This window comes from Eublepharis macularius, chromosome 3 (assembly GCF_028583425.1).
Source record: "Eublepharis macularius isolate TG4126 chromosome 3, MPM_Emac_v1.0, whole genome shotgun sequence".
NCBI classification, from domain to species: Eukaryota; Metazoa; Chordata; class Lepidosauria; order Squamata; family Eublepharidae; genus Eublepharis; species Eublepharis macularius.
Window position 1 is genome coordinate 90,835,244 of NC_072792.1, and position 19,632 is coordinate 90,854,875.

A 19,632-nucleotide genomic window follows, 5' to 3' on the forward strand; every position below is an offset into this window, starting at 1 on the left:
AGGGAACTTGAATACTTCTAATAAATGCTGGAAATGTAAGAAACATGAGGGCTCCCTCTACCATATGTGGTGGTCGTGTGAGGTAGCTAGGCAGTTCTGGGGGGAAATAATAAGAGAAATGAGTGAAATTTTACAGTTTCAAATAAATAAGAACCCAGAACTCCTGCTGCTAAACTTGGGAATGGAGGGAATTCCAGCCCATCATAGGACGTTGATTTTTTATATGACTGCAGCAGCTAGACTTTTGTATGCGCAGAAATGGAAAGTACAAGAAGTGCCAACTATTGAAGATTGGATCTACAAGTTGCTGTATATGGCTGAAATGGACAAGATGACAAGAAAACTGAGAGATCTGGACTCAGGGCAGTTTAACACAGACTGGGAGAAGCTGAAACAATATCTGGAGAAGAAATGGGAGGTGGGAGGAAAACTGTGGCAGTTTGAGAACTACTGAAGTATAATAAAAGTATAAAAGAGAGGGGTGACTTTACCGGGGGAGGAAGAGAAATGTGAATTTATAAGCAGTTAGATTAATTGATTGAGATATATATAGATATGTATAGGTTAACTGATAGAGAATAATTAATGATAAGGTTTAAACATGAGGATTGACTAACTAACAATATTTTCTTTCTTTGACAAGATTTATATGCACCAAACTGAATGTATAGAAGAGTTAAATTGATTGACTATCTGAGGAGTTATATAGAATTACCATAAAAAGATGAAATGAGTAATACATAGAGAACAAATCAAATTGTTTGATTTAAATGTGGGAAATTTTTATGGTTTATGATATATAGGTTTATATAGAAATATTCAAAACTGGAAAATGGGATAAATTGTTTATCTAAAGACGTATAGTTTGGGTGTATAATAAGTAAGGGAGTTAAAGATGTACTGCTTAATATAATGGAGAATGTATATCTGTTTTAGATAGAGGAATTTAATAGAAGTAAGGGAAAAGGGACAGAGGGTGGGAAAGCTGTTGGAAGTCAACAAAAGGGGGGGAAAGGGAGGGGGTTAGAAACGAAAAATTAGGGGAAAATTGATTGTAATGTAAAAATAACAATGTTCTAACCCAATAAAAAATTTTTCAAAAAAAAAAGAAGATGATATGGGCAGATAACTTTGGAAGATTCTGGTTCATTTCTCCACAAATGGCAACTACAGCCCCCAGTTTCCTGGCTTTCCGCAAACAACCCAAAACTGAATTATTCAAAAGGGCTTGTTACTCAGATAGGAGTGCTGTATTGTAGGCAGGGGGTCTCAAAAAGAGATGCTTCGCTAACAAGTTCGGGGCCATAGTCTTCACTACTATGTTGCCTTACATCCTATCTATTGCTTTAAGTATGTGCTCCAATATACTACATGTTGCTTTAAGTATGATCCTACTGGGTAGTTCTATGTTGTCTAATGTCAGTCCTAGAATTGCTTATGCTGTTTCAGCATTTCTTCAACTCTGGATTGGATTTTTGCTAATGTTATATCTTTGTAAAATTACACTTATTTACCCTATGGTATTGTTTATTGAAATATCCTTGATACTGACTGTACTAATCTCACGCTATGTAATTAGCCTTGTGTCTCAGTGAGAAAGGCAGACTATAAGTGACATAAATAAATAAAAAATAGAGGCAAATGGACTCAATATAGGGTGATTCCGTACTAGTGGTTTTCCATTGTTCAGCTTCCAAATGACCTCAATTTTTCTTTGTGTTTCCACACGTGGGAACGCAATCCTAGCAGCAGTTCCAAAATCAGGTTTCATCCGGTTTCATCCGGTTTCAAAGTGCAGGTTTCATCCGGTTTAGGAATTGTCCAGATTAGGAATTTTAATCATGCAAAATTCTTTATCTGATGTTCTCCCCACCCTTGCCCTTTTCTCTTGTCCTTCAAATCAACTTGATTGGCCAATCACGTTTTCTAAGCCACACCCACTACCTTTCCCTTCCCCTCTTGTTTTTTTTTTTAAAAAAATTATTAAAAACATTGCAACATTTCTACAAGTCTATGCAGAAACATATCCTGTGTCATGTAACGACAGCTGACCAATAACAGTCCGTTTTTCAACGTGCCAACTTTGTTACTTGTTGCTTGCTAACAGCTGACAGCTTCTGAGGCAGAGGGAAAGCAGGGTCATCGGTAACAATTTTCCCTCCAAATGTCAATAACCAATACTCATTCCACGATATCGATGGGAAATGCTCTGACCTATCAGATGTGATTGTTTGATGCAACATTTATATGTAGCAACGTTCTTTTGAGGAATTTTTTTTTTAAAAAATGAAGAAGACACACATCTGTTGACACTTCCCCTGGAAAAAGCAATGAGGAATCGATTCCGCACGATGGACTTTGAGCATGATGAAATGAAATGTCAATGCGAAACAAAAGCCTTAATGTGGAATCGGGGAGTAGTGGATTCGTACGATTCCACTGCAGCACAACTGCTCAGAAAGTCTGATCAAAATCGATCATGCAGAATCCGCCATAGACAATGAAAAAAGGAAAAGTATAGATCTATTTGTGTTGCAGAAGAACAAATGTATATTAGATTTTAGCTGGATTTCTATAGTTGTGCAGTCAAATATGGAAGTTGTGCAGTATCTCTTGATATAGTTTGAGTGAGGTTTGAACATAAACAGGCCACAGACTAATAGATACAAACAGTAGATGGGGGTCTCTGTATGAATTGTAGGATTGTCAGCTCTGGTATGGGAAATTCCTGGAGATTTGGGAATGATGCCTGCAGAGAGTGAATGCGGGGAGGGATTTAACCAAGAATCTGGCCATTTTCACACTACTAACCTACTTCCGTAACATTGCAGAACGTCACGCAAAAAAAGGCAGAAGATAGTGTCTTCTTGCGAGAGTTTTGCGCGATGTCGCACAAAACTCTAGTGAGAAGACTATCTTCTGCGTTTTTTGCACAACATTCTGCAACGTTATGGAAGCAGGTTAGTAATGTGAAAACAGCCCCTGTGGTATACCATAGAGTTTGTCCTCTGGCAGAACTGATTTCTGTAATCTGGAGATCAGCCATAATTCTGGGAGAACTCCAGGCCTCACCTGGAGGTTGGCAAGCTTAATAGTTGTAACACTTCAACTTGGGGGGAGGGGTGGCTTGCATACTTAAATGCACTTCCATATAAACAAAATGTGCCGTTCTTCAAAAATCAAATGTGGTGGGCAAAAACTCTTCTTGAATTTCCAGTGTTCTCTGTGCTGGGATTGTTAGTGTACAGAGGAGCAATTAGTCATTGAGTCTATAATCTGAAGTGGCCCAACCCAGAAATAGGTCTATATGTCATCTGATATTTGGAAAAAGTATGTAGGGATGAGTGAATGTTCCTTGTTTCCTTACCTGGTCCGGTGGTTCAGTTGCTTTTCCCTATTATTTATATGTTTATATGTACCAGAATGTCTTTATCCACAGTTTATAAGGTATTAACATATACAGTAGAGATGGGCATGAAATGAGAAAAAAAACAAAACAAGCATTTCATGTTTTGTCACATTCCACGAATCATAAATCATGAACTTTCATGAAATTGTCCCATTTCATGAAACGATTCATTAGTTTCGTGATTCGTCAGAACCTAGGGCACTTCAGTGGCCCCTTCATACCCAGTGATGCCAAACTCGCAGGGAGGCTTCAGCAGGCTCTCCTCCACCCATCCTCACCCAACAAGCCAGCAAGAATAAATGCTGTAAATAAGAATATAAGCAAAGAAAATTAAAGAAAAAAAGGTAGGCCTCAGTCAAGATAGGCCACAGAGCCAGGCAGTGCTCTGAGACTGGAGTGGGTGGGGTGGAGGAAAGAAGGCACCCTAACCCAATGACCTTTCCAGCAAGGCCAAGAGCTGAAAATAAGAAAGAGGCTTTTCAGTCTCTTTCAAAGCAGCAGCAAATCCAGCCAAAAGCTCCCAATTCCACTGTCATGGGCTGGGTCCGCCCAAGCTGGTAGCCCAGGTACTAACACGAAGCCAAGGAGTGTTCAAGAGTCACAAGCCAAGTTCAGTGTCTGTAGTCAGAGCCCAAGGTAAACACCAGGGGTGTGTCCAAGATCCAAAAAGCCAAGCCAAGTCCAGTCCGTAGGTCAGAGCACGAGGGTATCAAGGCAAGGTGCAGGCAAGAGCAAGCCGCAAGGTACCAGGAAGTGGTTGCAGGTAATTGACCCATTGCTTCCACACCTGGCAGTTGCTCCTGACTGGCTTTTATAGCCAGGCGTGATTTTCAGCCAGCTGCTGGGGCTCCATCCTGATGCTACTCATCATCGCTCTCCAGCAGCTGGCGTTGGCTCAGGAGACGAGCACTGCGCCGTCTCTCCTGCAGTTCCAGTCTCTGGCACTGTCTGCGGCGCTCTCTAGGCATGGGTGAACCTGGGGGGGTGGAAGCCCCTGGCTGGGCTTCCCCTGTGGTGCTGGCAGTCCCTGACTGAGCTTCCCCTGTGGAAGTTCCTGGCTGAGCTTCCCCTGTGGTATTGGGGCTAGAAGGTGCTGGTGTCTCAGCTGCTAGCTGTGAGCTTTGATCAGCCAGCAGCTGCTGCTCCTGATTGCTGGCTTCTGCTGAGTCAGAGCTAGGGCTGGCTACACAGAACTCTTCTTCTCCTGAGGAGTCCTGGCTGGCTACATGAGGCTCCTCTCCTCCAGAGGAGACCTCACTCTCAGACTGGGCCATGACATCCACTCTCTCACTCCAAATCCCAGCAACAGGTCCTCTCTCTCCCTCTGTCTACTGGAACTGAAAAGCACGAGGCAGAGAGCTGTGCCTTATGTAAGAAATGCTCATGTAGAGCAGAACAGGAGGTCTCTGGTTGGCAGACAGACCTGCCTAACAGGGTTTGGAGGGATGAGATTGGTGTTCCCAGGGCTGCAGAAGGCCCATCTCCTCAGTTGCCTAGGGGATTAACCCCCTTGCTCCTTGCTGTATAGGGCAGAATGGAAGCTCTCCAGTTGTCAAGGAGAGCTGCCTATCAAGGTTATGTGGGCTAAGATTGGGGTTTCCAATGGCAACAAAAGGTCTGCAGACATTCCAGGCCTATGTTGCCTAGGGAATCAATAGATCGGTGCCAGCTTGTCTGGCATCACGAATCATTCACAAATCGAACGAATCAGCCCAAAAAATTTCATGAAAACCACGGCCCCACGAAATGCGTTTCGTGAAACACGAATCAGCCCAATTCGTCATGAAATTTGATTCATATTTTGATTCGTGCCCATGTCTAATATACAGTGTGCATCAGTTATTCACACCATGCACTTATAACACATAATGCTGATTTATTGACAGAAAAGGTGCATACATTTTGTGATGGAAAAATCAGTGAGAGAAAACAGAGAATGGCATAGAAATAAAATGTCGTAATCTAGGGTCCCAACAAATCGTAGGATGGGGAAATCCTCCTTCCAAGATGTTCCCCTCCAAAATCCTCTAAATTCCTAATAGCTGGAGCAGGCTCCTTTTCTTTTATGCCTCTCCCCCCCGCCCCCACCCTTGCTCTTTGCTGCTTTTAAAATTCAGTGTTCCTGGAGCATATAATTGGTATTTTATTTTATGCTGCCTTTTTCTGATTAATTTACTATTGTTACTAAGTAATATTTCTATTAGATATCATGATGGATTTGAGTCACACTAGGGGCAAGTGAAACCAAACAGGTCAAAGCAGTAGGGATGAGAAATGCAAACCCATATCTGAAATGAGGCCTTATTCACAGCGCGTAATATTTTTTTAAAAAAACCCTTTAGCTCACAATTATAGAGGCATGACTACCCAATCTAGATAATGCATTTGATCTTCTGACTCTCTTTTGTTTTAAGGGACTGTCAAGCAGTGTGCAATGGCACCCAAGGACAGAGTGCAATGTGGATATCCTGGCATCGCTGCTGATGAATGTTTGGAGAAAGGCTGCTGCTATGAATATTTCCAGTACGCCCAAAAGGTTCCCTGGTGCTTTGAACTTCTAGCAAAGCAAGGCAATTTTTCACTATGAAGAACTGGTTAGGAAGAAAATTATGCTCACTGAAGAAGTGGCTTTGTGGAAAGAAGGGGCAGAGAATTTCCTCTGGAGAGGTTTTCCTCTGTTTCATTCTCACTTTGTATATAATTACATGAAAAAAATCTTGTATGCTATGTCTTCTATTAAATTATCCAGTTTGAGGAGGTTATCTGACTCTGGTTCCACTTCTGTAGTGGGAAGAACTTGAGGAAATGAAGCATCAGTACTACTAAATAACGAAAAACAAGCTGCTCTGATCTTCCTAGATCCTTGACAAAACTGGAAATTTCTGTTTAAGATTTTGGAGGATCTGGATTTGGGAGAAAACTATATAAAGTGGACTAAATCGATCTATACATCACCTCCCAGCACCCACAAGGGCAGGCAAGGATCTAAGTTCTGCGGAACCAGAATCATGCTCCAGCTGCAGGTGAACCGCTTTCTGAAGGCTTCATGCAATAACTAACTAATCCTTCTGCCATGAATTTGAGGCAGGTCAGATGTTACTCAGATGCACAAGAGTGCCCTGTTAGCCGCAGGGGTCATTGATTTAAGTAAGCTGATATTCCTTGCAAGTCTAATACCAGCATGAATCCACACATTTTGAAGTGCCACATCAGGCTGTATGTATGTAGCTATTCATGTAGATATCTACCTCAAGATTAAATGGTTGGTGCTTGATAAGGGAGCCCTGGACCATAGAGTTACAACTAGACATGGGCACAATCCAAAAAAAAATTCCGATCTAGCCGTTCGTGGATCTGGGCTGCCGGCGAACACAGGTTCCCGGTTCTAACCAATTAAGTCTCGTTTCCGGTCCGAAATCGGGAATTGGGGAGGCCAGCGCCCAGAGCAACTGTAGTCAGGCTGTTGAGCACACGTGCGCGCGCTCCGAGTCCTGAGTCGCCCCTGCCCACACAGCAAGCTGGCTGTCCCGGTGTGCTGCGGAGCTGGCAGCAGCGCAAGTGGCTCGGAGGCTGCCCGCACCATTCACCTGCCCCGCAAGACATGTGTGTTGAACATGTCTTCTCTTAAGAATTGTTTCCCCAGCCTAATATATGGATATATTAAGAAAACAAACACTTAAAAAAGTTCTTCAGCACATCACTCTGACAGACATATAGTAACTATGGTCTAAGAACTGATTTCTTATGATTAAAAACGGAGGGGGGCATCCTTATAATTATTTCAGAAGTTCAGTAGATTGAAATTATTATCAGTTTTTCTTTGAAATGCAGAGATTCCCTCAACATCTACGTACTGAAATCAGTCATTCAAAATCAGTGCCATTTTCACACTGCTTACCGGGCATGGAACATTGTGCCAAGCTCCCGGAATGACAGCATCTTCCTGGTGCGATTTTGTGCGAGAGTTCTCGTGTGAAATACTCTGAATGAAATACACTGAATGATACAGGAATCTGAAATATTAAATGCAAGGATAATTTTCAGTGCCATAGTACAATAATTGACGGAAGATGGCACCTTTGTACTTCACATTAATTCATTCAGAATGAATCCATGAATATCATCCCTAGTCCCTAGATCTTTACCAAGGATGAGATGGTGCCATTCACCTATCCATAAGCTCCTATTTGAAAAAGTATTAAAATATAGTTTATGGTGAGCACATCATGCAGGTTAAAAGGTTTGATGTTTCTCTAGTCTTCTTGCAAGTTTAGATAGAAAGGAGCAGTAGATACCTACCAAAAGCAGTATTCGTTAAATCTGCACAGAATAAATGTGCGTGTGTGTGTTTTGCACATTGCTTGTAAAATACAAGTTACCCACAGGGTTATTTTTTTCCAGCCCTGTCTTTTCATGCAATATAAGAACTCTACATTTTAAAAAGAAGTTTCCCCCAAAAGGGAAGTTAAATTCTTTCACTTACTTTCTTACACAGATTATGTGGAACCTAGGGAATAGATTTGATTCACACAGATATTGGAGGTGGGAACCATATTATGTCTCTTCGTTCTGGCATTGCATGTAGCTTGGTTTTTCCTCTCTTTTTCATCTCCAATGAAGTTAAAAATAAACAGACTCCTCTTTTTCACTGAGACAGGCATGAGGCTGTCCAGTCCCTAGCTGCCAAGTAATCTGTCATATGAATTTACCTTAGCTGATTTGAATAGGGCTGCAACATCCAAACAGCTTGGAGAGGACTGATAGAGGGAAGAGCTGGCAGTGGGCAGTGGGAGGTCTGACTGTTGATGAATGCAAATGTGTGGATTTTGGTCTGACTGCGGGAGTGAGCAGACATGTAGCATCTGATTCTTGGAGAGAGAGAGCAGACTGGGAGATTAGTATTGAAGCAGTCAAGATATCAAACTGTTTAAAGATTAACAAAAGCTCTATTATTACAACTGACAAAACTACACAGGAAAGTGAAGAGATATATGCAGCTGCCTAGCTAGTTGGCAAGATAAGCATAGCTGCATAGCTAGTTTGAGAGCATGTGGAGAGTTCTAGAAGGACAGCCTAAGATCAACATTCTGCAGACAGAAAAGGAGGAAATGTCCTTAAGAATGGAAATACTCCCTCTACACTTGTGTCTATCAAGAGCTTGCTGCCCCCTGAAGGATTTTTGTTTTCTTCTTCTTTGTATACTATTCCAACAATTAAAAGCCCAATGTGTGAGTGGGTCTAATCTATTTCAATTCAAGCCTTCAAAAAATTAGGAAATTGGCTGTGAAGTAGTAATCATTCAGTGGGAAAATATAACTGAGAGTCTCTGTGTATTGTTAATTCTTATACACAGTTCTCTGCCAGTGTAACTGGTGAAGATAATGTTACCTGCTGTCTGAGCTGAAGTGTTGCTTCATTTGTGACCTTATTGTGCTTCTGACTACTTAAACATTTAAATCCATCTGAGAAGAAGAAAACTTTTGTTGTTCTTTTTAATTCTTTTTCAAATGTTTTGACAGAAAAGAAATTTTAACCTCGCATTAGGGAACCTACTATTCTATAGACCTCAAAACAAAGCCTTACATGCTGTACACAGAATATAACCTCAGAGAAGGGAGAGGGAGAAGGTCCAACATTACACACCTGAATTCCCTTGCAAATATTGAAGGCTGTCACATCCACACACATTTTTAAGACTGTTCTGGTGACTGTAGGGACTGGAACTCATTTCAGGAGAACTCACCATGAGATTATAAGGCAGCAGCTCAGGTTGCTCAGGGCTCTTTCTCCTTGTTATCAGGGTTTTTTTTTTTAAATGCCCCATGCCTTATTGAGCATCTTACACAAAGTGATAGTTGCTTCCACCAATGAGACCAGGAATTCATGTGGCAAGAATGTTTTATCCATGAAAAAAAAATCTGTTATGGCCATTCCCATCATGTAGCCCCTTTCCAAGCTTTGTTCTCCATAGAATCAAAAGGATGCTGAATATTCTGATGCTGTCTAATGCATTGTACCACAAAGTTCTAGGAAAGCCCCAAGTGGAGCAGGTGTACTATGCATGGGACTTTTTTTGAGATGGGGAGGGACTAAGGTTGCCAGTAATGCCATGTGAACCAGCAAATCACGATGGGTTTCAACTCTAGCTATTTACTTAAATGTAACCTCCATTATCAGAATCAGTACTCAGTATACTACTGAATACCAGTTGGAGGGGGAGGGCAGAAGAAGGCTAAAATATTCACCTCTTGCTTGTGGGATTCCTGGAAGCATCTGACTGGACACGGTAGGGAAAAGAATGTTGAACTAATCTATGTCACTTGATGTCACAATTGCTGTCTGCCCCAAGAACAAAGGATAGAACCAAATATTTGCTTCAAACTAGATTTGGCTACTTTAAAATTCTGTGATGTGGCTATGGATCAAAATCTATCTTTCCTCCATGGCTTAGTTATTATAAGACTCTGCATAACTTGGAATATTATTTTCCCCCAACTGGCCCATATTAGCTCGAGGAAAAGCATTAAACAGCACTTTGACTATCTAGCATTTTGGCAGATTGTTGTAACATTGTGGACTACAGCCTTAAGATTCTGCATTTGGTAGCTGAAGTTTTGCCTGTTTATCTTTCTCATATTAGAAAATAAAGGATGATCTATCAACTCTATTTTTGTCAGGCAACATGTTGCTTGTACATATTCTTTTCTTTCCAAAGGATAAACAAGTAGCTAGCCAGGTAGCATCCTTTGCATTAGCTGCACCCGGAACTAGTACAGAATTTGCTCAGAAAAGAAATATATCCTTCTCTCACTATAAACTTTTGTGCTGATCATTTTTTATTTTAATGGCTTGTTTGATTTTTGCTCTCAGTTCCAGGGACATGGATTCATAAATGTGTTTTACTGTTAAGATGATGGTTACAAATGTTTGTACATTTGCTTTGCCTTGATTTCTTAAATTATGTGATTCTTTGTTCCTTATACTGTATCTGATATTAATAAAGGTTAACTGAGCAGATGATCTCATTATGAGTGGAATTTGTGATATGTGTGCACCTATTTTATAGGAATGAGAGGAAGCAGCAGCAAATCTGCTTGCAGATTTCTTGAAGGGAACAGCTTGTACTTTGAATATGCGGTGAAACTCCATTTTTCAGGAAGCCTGCCCAGAGGGAATCTCTGCAGGTAGTAATTCTCATGGCCTATTCCAATATCACATACCTTTTTCTGAATGAAGGTGCACTGAATGGTGGGACTTATTATGCAAATTATCTCAGTTACATGGAATATCCCTGTGCCAGAACCAAGGTTGTGCAGAGCTGCCACAGAGTCACTCAAAGTGATTGAACTGATTTTGGAAGTAAGCCTAACACAAACATTACATCCCACCACAGGAAGTAACACCCAACAGAAGCAACCTTGAGGGGTTCCTTGTGGCGTAATAATACCTGACTCTTTTAATTCCCTCTCCTCTCCTGCATCTAATGAACTAATTCTGAAGCACTCCAGCTCTGGGTGCCCTGTATAACAACACACCACCCATGTCTCTGCCAGTTCCCTATGAAGACTAGCTTCTGCAGACACCTCAAGTGTCACCTTCCAGATGGAAATGTCACTTTTGCTTTAAACTGCAAGGGATTGTGGGGAGGGGGGGTAAAAGATGAAGGGGCTCAGGAGAACCATACAGGTTGTTGATGAAGATAGTGCTTGCACTTCATCCTCTGTACAAGTTTCCTTTCAACTGTTACAAACATTGCCATGTCAGCAGCTGAATGTGAGAGTCATTATGCATTAAGCAGGCTGCACTTCTTTGGTAATATCCATATCTATTACTATGCAAAGAGGTAGGGGGGAGATGATAGTTGGAACTTTCTCATTGTGTCTGATGAACTTCTCTGGGAGGGGATATCCCCTCCTCCCACCCAATATGGCTTCCCACTCACACAGCCAGCCAAAAATCAGCAGCTTAACTATTTTACATTGTGTATTAGAAAGTACTGAAGGAATTATGACAAAGATAATATTTTAAAGTGTTTGCAGTTGCATGCTTTAAAAGAAACAACCAAAGCTTAGTTCAGATTAAACTGTTGAGGCCCAATGCTAAATTGTGCACACATTTAAAAGTTCAACTGATTTCTTAGAATCATAAAGGTCATAATCCAGGAACTGCACACACCTAAAGGTGACAGTTTGTAGATAAGAGGACTGTTAAAATATTTAACAATGAATGATAGCAACAACCTCTACTGATAGTACAGAAGAGCTATGACACAAACCAAAGGGCTCCTCCACCCTGCTCCTGACAACAGAAGCAACAATACATTTCATTTTTCAGCACTCTCTTTCCTAGCGGATGGGAGAATTTCCGATTTGGTTTGAGAAGCATTATGCTGCTCCCATAGCAACTGATATGCCAAGATGAAGATGCCCAATGTCTCAACAAGACCAGGCACAAGCAAAAGTGTGTGCAAATATGGCACAATGACAGGCCAAAGCTCAGTTCTACCTAGAGATCCATGTGTTAATACCAGCAGGAAAGGGACTTGCGCCTCACTTATGTGTTCGCATGGCCACAGGTGGTGGCTTGCCCGTGGTAGCGCGCCTCCCCACCCGATGGCGGAAGGGAGGGTTATGCCTGTGTAAATGCAAGTTGCATCCATGTAAGCCTTAGTCCTCTTCCTATGCACTTTCCAGCCCCCCCCCCTTAGGATTGCACTGTAAGTCTTGGAAGAGAAAAAACAAGCTGCTATTATTTCCTTTCCAAAATGCTAGGAAAATTTTTATCACAGACCGCCCCCCCCCAGCACCTCAGCTGGTTGCCCCTTATGTGTGTGCCAAAAGAACCCACTCAGCTAATGTCTCAGCTGCAGTAATTAAAGGTGTAATACCAATGCCATTTATCACTTGCATTTGTGTTTATCAATCCGATATCACCACTCCATATGGAGCAAATACTAGGTTAGATTTTCTAATCAAATGAGGAGATACCTGAGGTGGAGCTAGCAACTAGTTATCTAAACTCTGTACACAAACACAAATTAAAGTATAAAATGAGCCCTCTTTAGGGTATAAGATAGTGTTCTTGACTGAAGTTCATACTTGCCAAGAGTTGGAAGCTGCTATGGAGCAAAAGGGGATCTGGCTACTCTCGCTTATTTTAGTTTTAGGATTCAGTGCGCTGACTGAAGGAAAAAAACCTCCACGTAAGTGCCTTTTCATTTTGCATCTAGAGCTGTTTGTATGATTCCAGAAGGATTAAGAAAATCTCCTATTCAACAATTAATTAAGGATTTTATGGGTGAGCATGCCTCTGCTGTTGTGGAACATAACGGCCAACCATCTATCAATGTTAAATGAAGCAGAATCATATCCTTTGTAACAGTTAAAAACTTGCATGTTTTAACTTACAAATGTTGATAAAATACGGAAGATGTTTTTTCTAATAATTAATTCTGTTCAGCATCATAATTTAATTAATTATTTCATTTTTGGTGTTATTTATTCGTTTACTTCATTTATACACTGCCTTTCTTCCCAATGGGGACTCAAAGCAGCTTACATCATTCTCTTCTCCTCCATTTTATCCCCACAACAATCATGTAAGGTAGGTTAGGTTGAAACTGTGTGACTGGCCCAAGATCACTGAGAGCAGAACTACAAGTGACAAAAGGCACAGGTTGGACACGTCAGCTTCCCTCAAGTTTTGATGGGAAATGTAGGCAGCTTGGCGGAATGTTGGACAAGTGATAGTTGAAAAGTCCATTGGACAGCAGTCAGAGAGCCAAGCTGCAAGACTAGGATGCCTACATTTCCCATAAAAACTTGAGGGAAGCTGACAAGTGTCCAACCTGTGCCTTTTGTCACTTGTAGTTCTGCTCTCAGTGAGCACCATGGCACAGTGCATATTTGAACCAGGGTCTCCCAGGACCGACTCCAACACTCTAAACACTACAGCATAGTTGCTCTCACAAGCAGCAACCTTCATTGTCCAAGAGCCAAGCTACAAGTGACGCCTGACACAGGTTGGACACTAGTCAGCTTCCCTCAAGTTTTGATGGGAAATGTAGGCATCTTCCTGGTCTTGCAGCTGTAATGGAGAGCCAAGTTGTAAAACCAGGACACCTACATTTCCCATCAAAACTTGAGGTAAGCTGACAAGTGTCCAACCTGTGTAAGGTGTCACTTGTAGCTTGGCTCCAAGTTAAAGTGTAATGCATGGCAGAGAAACTAGATATATCCTGTTGTCCCAGAACCTTCCTCCTCAGCTCTCTCATACACACTGATACACTTATATTTAGTAGTATCTATATGTATGTGGAATTTGTGTTATGCTTTATTTTGTAAGGCAATATGGCTCTAGCCCCTATGATTGCCCTCACATTGAATCTCTCTGTGCAAGACATCTGACATGTGAAGAACATGTGTCTGGAGATGCAATGTTAGCTGGAAAGGGTTGTCAGGGCTTGCCGCCGCTGCCGCTGGGCGTGGCACTGGGCAGTCTGCTCCTGACATCACAGGGGGGCCAGGGATTCTGCAGGACCCTGCTCTGTGGAAGGAGGGGCGGTATACCTCACCCAGACTCCCTCTCAGTCCACTCGCTGGCCTGCTCAACCTGGCCTGATTACCCTCTGCGTCCTCCTTCATCTCCTCCTTCCAGAACTCTCCTCCAAGCCTCCACCCTTGCATCTTACTGCTCTCACTCCACATCATCACTCCTCACTCACACCCACCACCACAGGGCTCTTCCCAGCCAGCTTTTATAGGGCTTCCTTCTACTGCCCCACCCCTCTTCCAGCCTGGCCTTGGGCTGCACCAAGCAGTTGCAGCTGGGGTAGCTGATCTGGCCCCACTGACCAGCACCAGCTGTGCCTTGTTCTCTGGCTGCCCAGCCTCCCTGCCTTGGCTGATTGCTGAAGGCATGTCCAGCTGCAGTCCCCCGGCTAGCAGCCCAGCCTCCCTGGCAGAGCTGATGGCTGAAGGTGGGTCCAGCTGCGGCTCCTTGGCTGGTTGCCCAGGGCTTCCTGCAGAGTGCCTCCAATAGCCCCACCTGGAGTGGCTTGGCTTCTGGCAACTCCTGGGCCAGGCTACTATTTCCTAGCTGGGGCATGGCTTTGGGTTGTTGGGGCTGCTGCTGCTTCTCCTCCTCAGGTAAGGTCTTTGGGTGGGTGACTGCTGGGCTCCCAGTCCCTCTGCCCTTGCCCCCTTCCACCTTGCCTAGCCCCCTTTCCCTTCCTAGGGGAGTGGGACTTGCTGGCCTCTCTCTGTCTCCCTCTGCCTCCTGAGGCCCTGGGCTTTTGCCCCTTGCCCCTGGCACTGGCAGGTTCTGGCTCCATTTGCCTGTGGGAGGGGTTGACCTGCTGTACCCCAGCTGCCCCCTCTGCCTGCCAGTCAGACTGGTTGACCTGCTGTCAGCTGGCTGACCAGTTGACCTGCTGTCTGCTGGCTGCCCCCTCTGTTTGCCCGTCAGCCCGGCTGACCCGCTGTTCCCTCCTACCAAGTCTGGGGGCTGGGACCCAGACCCCGGACAAGGGTAGTTTAAAAAGACAGAGCCAGCAGCAGAGCACTATACACTGGAGCTGTGTGAAGGGGCTGTGAAATGCCAGAAGGGAAACTTCCGCCACTTTTTGACCTCTCCAGGTCCAAGCCCAGCTCTGGAAGGCAGCTCCAGTCCATTTCCATTCCTTGCTGCCCTCTGGTTGTGATCCCACTCAGTTTTAGATTGAAGAGTTGAAATTGGCAGAGCCTTCAGGGAGGTGAAGATGAAATTAACAAACGCTCTGAGGAGCTATTTATGTTTTTACTGAGCAGTGAATTCCTATTTGTTTGAGTATGTGAAACCAAGGGAAAGTGCCACTGACACTTTAATGAGAGCCAGCTGAGATCTTTTACAAATAAAAGAGTTGATATGACGACTGTGCACCATGTATGTGGCATTCTACAGTACAGTATCAGGTGTAGTGGTGAGAGTACTGGAACAGGAATTGGGAGTCCAGGCTGGAACCCCCACTCTGACAGGGAAGCTCATTCAGTGATCTTGAGCTAGTCACTCTCTAACCTAACTCAAAGTATTGTTGTTGTAAGGGTAAAATGGACTAGGAGTAAGTAGTGTTGTAAGTCACTTTGATTGGTTTGTTTAAAATATTTTATGTCCCCTTTATACCCCTAAGGGGGTGAACATTAAAACAGCATTTTAAATAATATATAAAATAATTCAATAAAAACATAAACACACAACACTAAAACCAGGGAGCAGGTTCAGTAACAGTTACTGGAAGTATGCCAAATGAAACAAAAAAAGGTCTTCACTTGTTAGTGGAAGACAACTATAGAGGAGACTGATGAATCTCCCTGGGCAGGAAGTTCCAAAGTTTTGACCCCATAACCAAGAAGGCCCATTCTCAGGTTGCCACCCATTTAGCCTCAGGTGGTGGGGGGACCGAAGCCAAAGCAGGACCCCTACATTGGGTCCCCACTTTGGGGGGAAACAAGGTATAAATATCGAAATAAAGAATTAAATGGTTTTTGGTTTTTGATAGCTGCATGCCGATGCCACATGAATCCTAAAGCAAGAGTCAACTGTGGATTTCCTGGAATCACTCCTGAGCAATGCAGGAATGTAGGATGCTGCTTCAGTTCAGAAGTCTCAGGAGTCCCCTGGTGCTTTTTTCCAACTCACCCCACATGTAACGTATCTCTGTTTTTATATTTTTGCTTATGATTAATATTTCATCTTTAATGTTGTATAGTAAAGACAACATATTCATGCACCCTCTCAAGGACATAATGGTTGTTACAGAAGTGGTAGTTTGTTTATTCTGGCAAGAACACACCCTGTATTGTTACTTATGTGAAGATACTGTCAAGCTTGCTGAAAAAATATGTCATAAATGGATTTTTGTCTGTGTACTCTTTGGAAAAGATGGAATTTTGAAATGGGATTAATCTAAGGATCTAGACAACCCGTCAGAGGACCTGAAAGAATACAATTTTTTTTGTATAAGACTTTTCACAGCCACTTGTATTTGCCTCCATCTGAGAGAGCTTTTTGGACTTTTCCTTGCCACCTGGATACATAGCGCTTGTGACCTCTGTATATAGTGGTTCATGTACACTGATATATATTTGCTTGGTTGCTGATATATTATGCACTTGCACTTTTTAAGAATGTGCAATAATATGTAAGTTTACTACAGCATCTTAGCAATAGCATTTTATGTATACTTGGATAGAAGTTTACTTATGTTATAGCACATGTATAAACTATAATTCCAGCAGTGACAGGAAGTCCTCATATTCTCTTTAGTGTACTATTACGCGTCACTGTATATTTTATTTAAGTTATATGTACTAGGCAGCATTAAATAAGAAACTGACACATAATTTTTGTTAAAAGTTTATTAGTCAGTACACGTGAGACTCCTTGCTTTTGTTGTTACTTACCATGTACTTTCCTTATTTGGATACCCGAGTTGTTAGTACTAGCATTTTAACTGATTGAGAAAAGCTCTGATTTTGTTTTTTGAGCTGTAATGAAACAGAAGTGTAGCAGCATACTTGCAAGGGCAGAACTGCACACTCTGAGGTTTGCATATGACATCAGCAGCCATCTTGTGAATCAGTGAAACCATGGCAAACACTGGGAATCGAACCCACTAATTGTCTTTGTTCTATATAGATAAAAAGGTGTGTCCTGCTAATGTGAAAGTCAGAAAGAACTGTGGATACCCAGGAATCTCTGCTAAGGCATGTGAGGCAAGAGGATGCTGTTTTGAGTCTCACCCTCCGGCTGTTCCTTGGTGTTTCTTTCACGTCCTGGTAACAGAAGGTAAAAAGATAAATACAAACTTATTTTTCTCTGTATGTATAAATGCAGCATACATTTTGTAGCTGTGGATGTATTACTACTAATTTTCCAGCTCATATTATACCTAAGGATTTGTACTTTTTTTAAAAAAAGAAAAATCAGATTTGGATTTCAGGAATGGTTTCCATACCAGTGTTCTGGATTATTGGAATCCACAATACCATTTTGGATTTTTCTCCTCTGAATTTTGAATTTTTGGCTCCATTGGGGAGCTCTTTCCAGTGGGGTAGCAGGAATGGCTGTTCCTCAAGCAAATGACACCAAATTTGCAGGGAACCAAGTCCTGCCTGTCCACTAAAGACCCCCTAGGTTTCAAGCGACTGGATCAAGGGGTCCAATACTACATGCCCCTGAACAAGGTGCCCTAGCCATCCTACTTCTCTCCACTGACTCCAGAGCAAAGAAGCAAATAGCCAAGCAATTAAGAACCCCAAAGCCTCCAAATGCCAACAGAACCAACAAGCCCAAAAGAATCAAGATCAAACTAAAGAATCCAAGCCAAGCCAACCCACCTCCCCCCCCCCACACACAATTTCCCCAAGAAAGGCTTCAGAAAATGAGATGAAAGGGTTCTGGGGCAGTCTGCAGCTGATGCCATCACTGTCTTAGGAGGAGAAACAGGAACTGCAACTGCCCATCATTGGTGCTCCTGTTCCTTCTCATCCCTGTAAAGAAGAAACACAACAACAATACAGCAGGCATGAACTTCATGTTAGCTTCATTTTGTGGGTTCGCTTGTTTTGAGATGCTTGCCTAATTTCCTAACATTTCCTGTTCCACTGATATTTGTGAGATTTTTTCTCTATGAGAGTGGCAAGAACAAAAAGTTTGGCACAGTAAATATACTTCAGGCCCACAGTCTCTGCCCTAATATTTGCACTGACGTCAGTAACCATGCACAGAGAGATACATGTGCTGTAGCAGGTCTAAATGCTGGATGTGAAGTGCACAACTCTCCCACAAGCACAGGGCAACTGTGCCTTCGCATGGTCTCTGTCAGCCCTAAACATGGAGGGAACCACCACCCTGCTTAACGTCATGTGATAAAAACAGAAAGGCAGTTCATAGCCCACTCATCATTTTGCAGAATAAGAAACCATCGAGGTGGTAATTATATTGAAAATGTGGGATGTTATTTTGGACAAAGTTGCCTTTCCCAAGCCCATCACCTTCAGTATATACCATCAGGGTCACAGCTCAGATGTTGTAGGAAAGAGGAAGGACAATCAAGATACACAATACACCTCTGAAATCAGGAAAAATGGGTTGGATCCCAAAGTCATTTTGCATGAGCAATTAGGGGGCAGTATTGACCAATTCCCCTTTCCATTGCAGACATCCAGTTCAGCCCTCTGTTACCAGAACTGCTCTTTTAAATGGGGAAATTAGCTCAGCAGTCTGGAACTAAAATTAGCGCGGATCTAACCAACGTTTACGGAGGTCCCGATTCCAGACACTCTGATGACAAAGAGGCAGACTACAAATAGATTCAATAAACATGTGTGCTTACTAATAGTGTGGCGTAAGACTGAACTTGCACATACATACAAGAGAGCATACAAGGACTAGGAAATGCAGAGTAAGAAATACAGAGACAGTCGCATGAGCAGGTACCCACGATGATAAGGGCGATACTTACAATCCTGAAGCAGAGCAGAGACACGACAGCGGGGTGGTCCAATGCCAGCACTGGATCCACAGAGAGACAGCAAGGGGGTCTGGATGGGAATGGCACGCGCACCATGTGGTCTGAGGGACCAGCTTAAATACCTCAAAACGTACCCTGGTGCTGGTGCTGTACTTGGTGGTTCTCACGGGTCAAAACAAAGGCTTTAATGGGTTACTGAATGTCTTAGATGGGCCACTTTAGAAATCTGATTGTGTTACAGTGACACCTCAGGAAGAAGGGACAAAGGAGGGAGGGGGAGATCCGAGTGTGCTGAATGGATGTTCCAGCAGACAGGGCTTGTCCTGATGTCATCAGCTCTGGAATGCGGAGGTTTCTTTGAGATTCATTCTCTAAGTGCTTGGGATGGTCGGCACTTAGCTTCTTCTCCGGGGTGGCTCCTAAGATATGCAGAGCGGGGCGAGGTTCTCTCGCTGTGGACGTGGTGTGTCCGCTTCTCCGAAATGGCTTCCCAAAGCAGGCTTCCTCTCTTGGTCTTCTGGCTGCCTAATAACATGGTCACCGGCTGGGCATGGCTGGGGCTGGCTAGTAGGCTGCCCGGTAGTGGGGGCAAGCTCAGGGACCGGCACGCGGGAGGCTCCAGGCGGGAACTGGCCAGGGAGTGCCTGGCCAGGCTCGCCGGAGGTTTCCCTGGCAGGCGCCCAGCTGCTAACAGCGGCTTGTGCCCAGATGA